The sequence below is a fragment of the Cimex lectularius genome, unplaced genomic scaffold (genome assembly GCF_000648675.2).
Source record: "Cimex lectularius strain Harlan isolate CLEC.00 unplaced genomic scaffold, Clec_2.1 scaffold268, whole genome shotgun sequence".
In the NCBI taxonomy this organism is placed as follows: Eukaryota; Metazoa; Arthropoda; class Insecta; order Hemiptera; family Cimicidae; genus Cimex; species Cimex lectularius.
Genome location: NW_019392848.1, coordinates 129,192 through 140,243, shown reverse-complemented (window position 1 = coordinate 140,243; position 11,052 = coordinate 129,192). Strand labels below are relative to the sequence as shown.

At 36.0% G+C, this 11,052-nt stretch overlaps 2 long non-coding RNA genes across 2 annotated transcripts in view; one reads left to right on the top strand and one right to left on the bottom strand.

Moving 5' to 3' along the window:
- LOC112127565 overlaps positions 1–11,052 on the bottom strand; it is a 76,264-nt gene that overhangs the window by 61,897 nt on the left and 3,315 nt on the right. The window lies entirely within an intron of this gene.
- Positions 7,271–9,726, top strand: LOC112127566. The gene is made up of 4 exons (XR_002910629.1): positions 7,271–7,390; positions 9,082–9,314; positions 9,396–9,493; positions 9,563–9,726. It is a non-coding gene; the product is annotated as an uncharacterized LOC112127566 (long non-coding RNA).

The window sequence follows — 11,052 nt, the reverse complement described above, 5'->3', positions numbered from 1 at the left end:
AACTTTTTCAATTCGAAATTTACTATTTCCAGCCGAGATTAAAAATAGGCTAAGAAAAATAATATTATTTAGAATTTTATGCACAAATAATTACGTCAGAAATAATATTTAATAAAGTCTTTAACTTTTAGTAGTTTAAATTAACCCTTCTACGACAAAATATACAATAGACAATTTTTATTTATACACATATTTGAAACAATATTTTTCGCATGTTCGAAAAAAATAGGCACTTCAATGTTTAGTTAAAATTAAAAGTAGGTGAAGTATTGTAAAGCGTCGTCTGAAGAAGTGGGAAGGAGGTACAAATTATTTAGGAACTAATTTCAAAAATTATTAACCTAAACTTGTACAAGTTTAATGTAAAATGTGTTTATTAAATCGTAACTTCAATGTGATTAATGTGTGGAGTTTAGTGACCGTTAGCCGATGATTATTTGGAGATCGTGAGATGCGGTCTGGTGTGACGTAGGATTTAGAAAAACATTTTCTTTATCGTGCAACGTTTCGATCTTTATCGAGATCATCTTCAGGGCATGGGATTTATAAAGATTGTTTAAATTTTACAAAATTTTTCAAACCCTACATGTATTTGTAAAATTGAAACAATGTTTTTAAATTCTAGGCCCTGAAGATGATCTCAATAAAGATCGAAACGTTGGCACGATAAAGGAAATGTTTTTCTAAAACCTATGTCACACCAGACCGCATTTCACGATCTCCGAATAATTAACGTTTTGGCCAACCAACAAATTGCATATAACGGTCATTTTTTTCCAAAAGGACCACTTGTCAGTTGTCTCATGAGAGTGATAAAGTCAGGCGAAGCAAATTGTTTTTGATTAATTAAAGACAAAAGATAACATATCCGTCAATCTTACATGGAAAACATCTTTCGTAAATAGCGAAATGGCCGTTTCTTGTTCACTCTGGTAATAATTGAGTGCGTAAAAATTGCGAGTGCTGGAAATTAATGTGCTTCTTATATCGGCGGGCTGAATTGTCGGTGAGACGGGCGTATTTTATGTTATTGGCAGTTAGAAAAGCCGCAAAGCCTCACTAATACGTCTATAAGTCCTCTGACGGCCGATCCAACCGTCAAAATTGGTTTCTCCCCTCTTTTTATAGTTCATTCCCGTAAAATAGTAATGAGACTTACGGCGTTAGGTCCGTATGTGTCTACCTGAGAAACGGTACTAAAAGCGGATTTAATGATTTTTTCCAGCCGACTTTTCCCCCCGACCGAGAGAGAAATGCTATCGGGGCCCAACTCCTGAGATGAAACTTACGCCGTTCCAACGCCTATCTGTCTCATCCCAGAAACATTTCTCAAATTCGGTTTTGAATATTCTGATTTTTTAATCCTCTTCCATTTAAAGTGAACGAAGAGAAGCATAATTAAACTTATTCACTACAACTTACAATCTATCGATCAATTATTATCATGATGGTAAAAATTTATTTGGCAGAAATATATAAAACTGTTTTAAAAATTAAAATTTACAAAAACGCGTATGTAAGTATAATTTAGCTTGTGTTGCGTGTAAGAATTAGCAATTCTCATTAAAGACTTTTGTTCCCGATTGAATGAACAAAATTTGTCCAAGCTTCACCACTTCAATGTAAACTCTCTTTTTCAAATATGTTTTTAGTTGGAAGTTAATGCCATTTCTTCATTGAAGTAGCATCGATAATATTTAATATACAATACCTTTGATTTCCAGGTTACTTAGGATTATTATTACTCGGACAATTATTCTAACACTAGCCAAAGTTTTTGAATTTTTGGTAAAATAACATTAAAAATAAATCCATTCTTATTCAGAAATCGTGAGATGCGTCTGGTGTGATGTAGGTTTCAGAAAAACATTTTCTTTATCGTGCTTACGTTTCGATCTTTATTGAAATCATCTTCAGGGCCTGGGATTTACAAACATTGTTTACATTTAACAAATACATATAGGATGTGGAAAAGTAAATTTATACAGTGCAATATATATTTTTTATATTCAATCAAAGTATTTCTACTCACTCAAAGTGTTTTTCTCCTGTGTAATTGTGCCATTCTTGCGTGTCGTGTTGAGAGTGCCAGTGAGATTTTGCTGTTTTATGTGAGTGAGTAGAAATACTTTGACTGATTGTAAAAAATATAGTTTGCATTGTATAAATTCACTTTTCCACATCCTAAATGTATTTGTTAAATGTAAACAATATTTGTAAATCCCAGGCCCTAAGATCGAAACGTTGGCACGATAAAGAAAATGTTTTTCTGAAACCTACATCACACCAGACCGCATCTCACGATTTCTGAATAATTATCGATTAACGGTCCGTAATCACCACATAAATCCATTATGATTTCAGTGGTTATTCCAGTATCTCGAGCGATATAATTGAATAGGTTCGCGGAAATATATCGGAAAATGTAATTTTAATGATAACAGCATCATTATACTGTTTCTGGAAAAAAGTCAGTGCCACGAGCGGGATTCGAACCCGCGACCTTCGGCGCGTCACGCCGCTGCTCTAATAACTTGAGGTATCGTGACTTCGATCCCCTCGTGATAATGACTTTTTCGTTTCAATCTAAACCTTACATAAAAAGATTAATTAATCGAAAAAAGTAATTTAGTCAATCAGACCACTAAATATAATGGATTTTATAAGTAAAAGGAAGTAAAACTTTACTATCAGCTCCCCGAGGCCATTTCATTTCATATGTCGCCGAAAATTCTGATTACACAACTTTTCAAAATTGCCAAAAAGTAGGGAAAATTCGAAAGATTGTAGGTTGGTGTCCGGTGGATCGAAGTCGCGATAGCTCAAGTGGTTTGAGCAGCGGCGTATCGAGCCGAAGATCGTGGGTTCGAATCCCACTCATTTTAACTAAAACCTTACATAAAGTGATAATTAATTTAAAAAAAAAATAATTCCAATTTTCGACATCAATGAAATTTGATCAATTAAAGCTTCCAATCATTGTTTTTCAGCTAACAGTCAAATTACTTGGAATTTGCACATAATTTAAATATAAAAAAAATAATTTATCTCAACTAATACCTTACATAAAGATTAATTAATTGAAAGATGTTATTTGGTCAATCGGACCAGGAAATCTAATGAATATAAAAAAATAAGTTTCTTAAAAAGTTTACTTGGAAAACGGAACAACCCGTGAAGGTAAACGCCTACTGCAGCAAATTCCGCCAGCCACTCACTCCTATTTACAGCCGAGGTACTCCAATCCCGAACACCAAACAGGGCCAGCGCATCCTCTTTTACTTTTACTAAGAGCCTACTTGGAAGAGTCCTCATTCACTCTGGCCACATGCCCGGTCCATTTCAATCTGCCAGTCTTTATGAACCGAACTAGGTTGCAGTCCTCGTATAAATCCATTACCTTGGCATTAGTCCTTTTGCGATATCCGAAAATTTTCCTTTCCGTTCGAATCAGCTGTATTTCCTAGGCTTTAGACAAATAGTAATATTTGGAAGTAGAAAACAGGACTGGTCTAATTAGTGTTTTCTAGAGAAGTAGTTTGATCGCCCGGGATAGGACGCGGCTCTTCAAATGACCCACCAGTCCAAAATAGCAGCCAAATACTTCCCTTATTATTCATATCATCGCTGCTAGCGCCACCCCTGAAGTCAGAGAGGCAAAGCTATTCACGGTCATAAATATGTTGCTCTACCTCTACGAACCTGGTCCTCCTTCTTGGTCCGGTAGATTACGTCAACATAGTTTTGGACTCAGTTATGGATAATCCCATATTCATCGCCTTAGGCTTCACTCATTACGCCAAAATTCATTTCACTGATACTTCTATTACCGGCATTGTGTTTACGCAGCCCGATTACATATGACACCAGAAATTTGGATTTCTGATTTCTTCACTGCGCCTTCCTGGGCAAGATTAAACAAAAGGCACACTAGACCATACTCTTGCCTTAGGCCTATCTGTGTAGAGAACTCGTCCGAGTAGTCACCATCAATGTGGATTTGGCATTGTACCGCACCTGACCCTAAACTGTCTCCAAATCTAAAGCAAACTGTAACCTTAACCCTAAAACTTAAAACTAATTGAACCCTAACCCGTCCCTAAGTTTAAATCTAAGCCTAACGTTAATCATAATCTAATCCTAACACGGCTAATCAAAACCTGACAGAACCTAACCTCATCTAACATCATAGACCGTCCCTGAATTTAACGGTAACCATAAACAAAAACCTCCCTAAACCAAAAAAAACTTACCTATCTAACCATAACCTAGCGCGAACCTAACCCTAACCTAATTAAGCTAACCTAACTGAACCCAACAAGTTCCACTTCCCAGTATTCGAAATCGATCACGCAAAAACTGTCATGTAAAGACATTTTGCACTAGTTCAAAAACATGCCCATGTTAATATCAAGTAAAATTGTTTTCATGTGGTAATATGTATTATCATATGTGTAATTGTCACCAATCATTCCGGTATGTCTGTTAGCAACATTAGGTAGAGTACGCAGTCCAGGATAACCCTTGACGAACAAGGGTACTATTTAGTTATCCAACTGCATCCCGTTTAACTTGACGAACACGACAATTTCTTCATGTGCAATTGGGCATCTATCAGTATTTATTTTTAAAATTATTTCGATTTAAATGTATGGATTTAGAGAATTCAATAGTTCCTAGGACAATTTTTATTGTGAACTATCTATTATTTCATAGCATATTTCAAATTCAAAATTATTAGGATGATTAGTGATCCAATTAACTCCAAGGAAATTAAATTTAGGAAAAAGTGGTAAGAAAGTAGTGAAACGTGTTCGCGCGTTGAAAAAACAAAACTTGGTCAAAATGTATATTTTTTTTTAGGCAATCCATCGCGAAAAACAAGGGTCTCCCTATCGAAAAGACAAGCAGGGTCGTCACCAATCTTCCAGAAGGAACACGAAACTACCATCAGTGCGTTGTTGGCGCTAATCAGGGATAATAAAAGCACAACTATACAGTCGGCCGTACCCTCTTAAAACGTCATAATGCTGAAAGCAATTGCGTGTTCCATCCAAGCTACTCTTCCTCTTCTCTCACTCTTCGTCACATCTTTCGAGCCAAAAGCCACTTCAAAATTAAATTAACAGTATCTATATTTCCTCCCTGTTATTCGCACATCATATCATTATAAGCTGTTCTTATCTTTCAAATCCCGTTTGAGTATTGAATAAACCATTTAATATGAATTTGTCAACATCTAAGTTATATTTAAACACCTGTTGAATGCAATAATATTTAATTAATGAAGTGGAGAAAAATATTGAAATAAATATATTATTGATGTAAATACGCTTCGAATAAACAGTCTTCACTGCAAATAATTAAATCCATTAGAGTTCGTGTCCGATTGACCAATTAACCTTTTTTAATTAATTAATCTTTATGTAAGGTATTGGTAGAAGAAGAAAGTAGGGAAAAGCACTAGGCCAGTCAGGTATGAACTAAACCATATCCCTAATGAATAAACAGTAGAAGTGACAAATAGATTTAAGGAACTAGATTTGATAGACAGAGTACCTGAGGAATTATGGACAGAGGTTCGCAACATTGTACAAGAGGTAGCAACTAAAACCATCCCAAAGAAAAAGAAGTGCAAGAAAGCAAAATGGCTATCTGAGGAAGCTCTACAAATAGTGGAAGAAAGAAGGGAAGCAAAAGGCAAGGGAGAAAGAGAAAGATACAGCCAATTGAATGCAGAATTCCAGAGAATAGCTAGAAGAGATAAGAATGCCTTCTTAAATGAACAGTGCAAACAAATAGAAGAAAACAATAGAATAGGGAGNCTGGAGAAGAGCCTAATGCTGGGTAAGATTGAGGGCAAAAGAAGAAGGGGGCGACAGAGAATGAGGTGGATGGACGGAGTCACTGAAGCAGTCGGTGTGAGCTTAAACGGACTCCGGAAGATGGTGGAGTACAGGAAGGCGTGGAGGAGCATTGTACATGGGGTCGCGATGGGTCGGACACGACTTCGCAACTAACAACAACAAAGGTATTGGTTGAGATTAAAAAAATGGCAAAAAGGAGGGAAAATTCGAAAGGTGGGTTGAGGTGGGAAGTTCTGTCCTACTGGATAGAAGTCACGATAGCTCAAGTGGAAGAGCAGCGGCGTCTTTAGCCGAAGGTCGTGGGTTCGAATCCCGCTCTTGACACTGACATCTCAACCATACCTTACACAAAGATTAATTAATTGAGAGATGTTATTTGGTCAATCGGTCTACGAAATCTAATGAACTGCAAATAATATTAACTTTTTAAATTTACCGTAATATTACTATATCTTAAAATATTGCTGGCAACAACATTATATCAACCGTTTATTTTATTTATTTATTTTTTTTTTAAAGAGGTTTATTTTATTTATTGCTATCTGTACATAATATACATTGAGCAAATAGTTAGTTATAAACAAATCTGACAGACCTGTCAGACCAGCAGGCAGTAGGGAGAGAAACCAACTTTTATTTAATTGGGGGGGGGGAGTTAAAGTTAATTCGGTGGGTTAGATAGAAGGTCACGAGGCCAACGTCGTTTTAAACGGCGCGGAGGATTGTAAGGGTGAGATGTTGAGGAAAGAGTTAGGGCTAGTCAGTTAGGGTGGAGGGAGAGTTTAGAGTGAAATGTGAAGAAGCGTGTTCGGATAAGGTCTTTGACGAAAGGGATTTTAAGATCTTTATGGATCCTTTGATTTGTGACATAGAAGGGAGCATTGAGGATACGGCGGAGAACTTTAGATTGAAAAGACTGAATTCGTTGGATTTTCGATGATTTGGCCGAGCCCCACTCCTCGACTCCGTAGGTCCAAATAGATCTGATGAGTGTTTTGTAGGCGGTTAGTTTGTTATGTATGCTTAGTTTTGATTTTGGTCCAACAAGGTGTCGGAGTAGTCCATATCTTTTGTTAAGTTCTTGCCGTTTTAATCGTGTATGTGGGTTCCAAGTAAGTCTACTAACTAAGTAAAGTCCAAGGTAGCGGACTTGGTTCGATAGTGGTATTGTTTTGTTGTAAATTGCTCTGGTGGACAGGTTTGTCGTTTGAGCGTAAATGTAACTTGTTGGCTTTTTTGTTCGTTTAAACTGATCCGCCACAGATTGCACCAGTTGGTAATAAGGTTCAGGTGTTGTTGGAGTGCTTCTGTTGCTAGGATAGGATTGGAGTGTGTTGATAAGATTGCGGTATCGTCCGCGTAGGTTGTGATTTGTGTGTTTGGATGTGTGGGCATGTCAGCAGTGTAGATGGTGTAGAAGATTGGGCCTAGGATACTTCCTTGTGGAACGCCAGCTTTGATTGGTGTGATTGATGAAAAATATATGAGACTATATCAACTCGTGTTCAATGCACTTTCCATTAGTAAGTACCGCTTAGTATTTTATTACTAACTAGCTTCATGTCCCGGCGTTGCCCAGGGGGATAATAAAATTGTGTTATTTAACACATTATTTTGAGTATACATATTGATATTGCTAGATAGGAGCATATTTATAAATTAAATGAACCTAGAATGTTTGATAACAATAATCGCATTTAGTCATCTATAAGAAAATTTACATATGCATTATACATTTGTATTATATTGTATTAAATTGTAATTACTGTTATATTCAGCGTTAAATGCATTGCAATGCTCTTGGGTGTCTAATCTTTTTGATAATTCTATTTGGAATATACAGGGTGTCCTCTTTAGACAAATGTCTGTTGAACCAATGGGGGTATCTAAAAAAAATGTGATTAATATATTTTAGTCTAGGTTAAAATTTTTACCTGTTTTTGGAGAAAAATTATAGAGAGTACCACAAGCCTAGTTCAACTTCAACATTTCAAATACGATCCTATGCACCCTCACACATCACTTTAAAGGACTTTTTAGGCTGAAAACAATGGTGTAATCGAATTTTAAATTGCTTAAAAAATGACAAAATTATGGAAAGAAGACACAAGCAGTATTTCTGGGAACTAATATTTAACTGTATGTTTTCTCGAAAATCTGAATTCCTCTCTCCGAAATGTTTGAGTTTTTTTCAAAAAGTAAAATTAGAGATATACTCCGGACATACACTTTTAAGCCGTATCGCTCTCATCTTGTCCAGGGACTTCGGGACTCTGATTATGACAAGTGTCTGACGTTTCTTCCACATATGTCGATTTAGGAGGCCGAAGAAAACATTCTTCCATACATCCTATGGACTGATGAATCCAAGATCATCTCTAATGGCATACTAAACCGTTGGAATTTTCGAACGTGGGCAAAGGAATATCCGAGAAGTTCGTACTCTTGTCATCATCAGGTCGTTCACAGTATCAACGTTTGGCGTGGATTTCTCGGAAATAAATTAATTGGGCATTATTTCTACAAAAAATAAGTTAAATGGTGCTTAGTTCCTCAATTTTTGGAGGTTTTACGAACACTATTAGATGATGTTTGTCTGCAACAACGACAAAGAATGACGCTCCAGCTTGATGGATGTCCCCCAAAAATTCTTTACAGGTGAGTCGTTATTGGAATCGTCACTTCCGGGATAGGTGGACAGGACGTCATGGCGCGTTCTGTTGGCCTCCTCCGTCCCCGATTTAACTCCACTCGACTATTTTCTGCGGGACCATAAAAACAGTGTCTACGCCAATCATAAATCAAACAATCTCAGTTGAAAAACTGGGCGAAGGATAAAAACTTCTTGTCAAATCCATCTCCCTCGACTCTATCGCTCTGAGCACCGGTGAAGATTGATTAGAAAGAGTAAATATTTACATCTATACGCAAGGCAGGCAGTTCGAACATGAAATGTGATTAATAAATAGCAAACAAATTGATCAACAACAATCTAACTTTTTGCCACAACTTTGTCATTTTTTGAGAATTTGAAATTCGATTGCACCATTGTTTTCAGCGATTAAAGTCCTTTAACGTGATGTGTCAGGTTGTCAGTGTATATAGGGTCGTATTTGAAACTTTAAACTGGGTCTGAGTTACCATGTAGGATTTTTCCCAAAAAAAGGTCAAATTTGAAACTAGATTAACAAATACTAAAGACTTTTTTTTGTAGCGTCATTGGACCAAGAGAAATTTTCCGGGCCATCCAAAAAGGATACAAACAACAAATCCCCCATCCTGGACCATGCAACATATAATTGTACATGAGAAAATCATGCATTCTCCAAATTCAAGGCACATGATAGCAATGGTTGACCTTGTGGTTTGTTTATCAGTGTTGCAAATGGTAGTTTAACCGGAAATTGCAATCATTCGATTGGAAAGGCACTTCTGTTGTTATCATTGGTATATGTTTAGCACACATATTCTCTCCTTTGAATTTTAGTAAGAATATTATTCTATTAACAATATGTTGCCGATTTTTAGCATTTTAAACAACAGCAAAATGCAATTTTACAACTGGAGTCACGATGTCCACAACAGGATTTTACGGTGACCTTAAGTTACATTTGAACTCCACAAAGGTATAAATATTAATTTTTAACTTTGTCAGTAATTTTAAATTTTTATATGTATTTTATTATTGTTATAAGGACTGAGGGGCTGGCACCTGAGTGTCGAAATTCAGACCTATATTAGCTCCAAACTAATTGGTTGGAGAAATTCAATCAAATAAGATGCTGAAGTGTTAATTAATAAACCACTTGTTCACTCAGTAAAAGTTGTTAAAATAAATGTAGATTTTACTATTTCATGCCAACTCTGTTATCTTAAGAATTATGTACATATACAAAAATATTTGATTGAAATTGACTATTTTGGTATCTAAAATTAGATTTCAGAGCCCCACCTGCGGAGATTTCATGTTAACATATTTATTTATAATAATTAATTCGACGATATTAGAAAAAACACTGTTGAATCTACCAGACGGTGGACACACTTCAAACTGATTGCCACTTGATCATTTTTAATTTGGTCTGTCTGAATGAATGCCACAGAAAAATAATTTATTTAGGCTAGATTATTAGGGTGCTCGCGTTTGAGGCTTAAATGTCCTAGCTAACGATAGCCCTCGGATCCTAACTCCATTGGTATGGAAGTGACAATCTCTTGGGCATCTGGCTTAAGGGGGATACTAGCGACCCAGCACATAACTGGGCGGGTAAACTCCCTAATGTTTACCCATTCATATATAGGTGAAAGTCTTGAAATCCAAAATACTCTCTTGCTCAGCCCAAGATGTATGTTCTGATAAGTAATCGGCAGAAGGAGTACTGACAATGTTTGTAAACAAGCTGTTCTTGCTGCTGAGGTAACCCACGTTTCAAACCTATATAATTCCCGTAGTGGTCGCCGCCGGAAGGATTTGGTTGGTTCTAAATGTTGTAAATTGGCCAAAAAATGGACCATTCTGCAAGATGTAAACACAGATGGCCGCCACGGTTTAGGTGTTGACAAGGCACTCATCTCTGTAAAGTAAGGGTACAGGGTTCGAATCCTGCAGCCCTACATTTGAAAACATATAAATGGGATTTTTTTCAAAAAACCAGCGGTGCGAGGGTAAATATAGCGTCGTAGTTGAAATACCCTCGTAAAAAAATCGTTCCTAGTATGAATTCAATTATTCGTTAAATTTAAACGGTGCAAAGTTTTTTAATGTTCATCTTATTATTATGAAATTTTCAAAATATGTATATTAATTTAAATGGCCTTCACTTCGAAAATGTTTAATTGAACCATGTCGAAATTTTGTTTTATTTGTTAATACATGCTGGTTGTCACATTATATAATAATGTTACGATAGTTCAACTGGTTAGAGCGGCAGCTTATTGAGCGGAAGGTCGTGGGTTCGAATCCCGCTAGTGACAGTAGCTTTTTCATCTCAACCAAGACTTTAAATAAAAATAAAAATTAATTTAAATAATTAATGCAGTCAATACAAGGTTAAATATTATTGTTATGTTTCAACCAAGACTTTATATAAAAAGAATAATTATTTGATTGAAATTTGGTCAATAGACCACTAAACATAATGTATTATATAATAAATTGAGGACAGAAAACTTTACTTTTATTTAA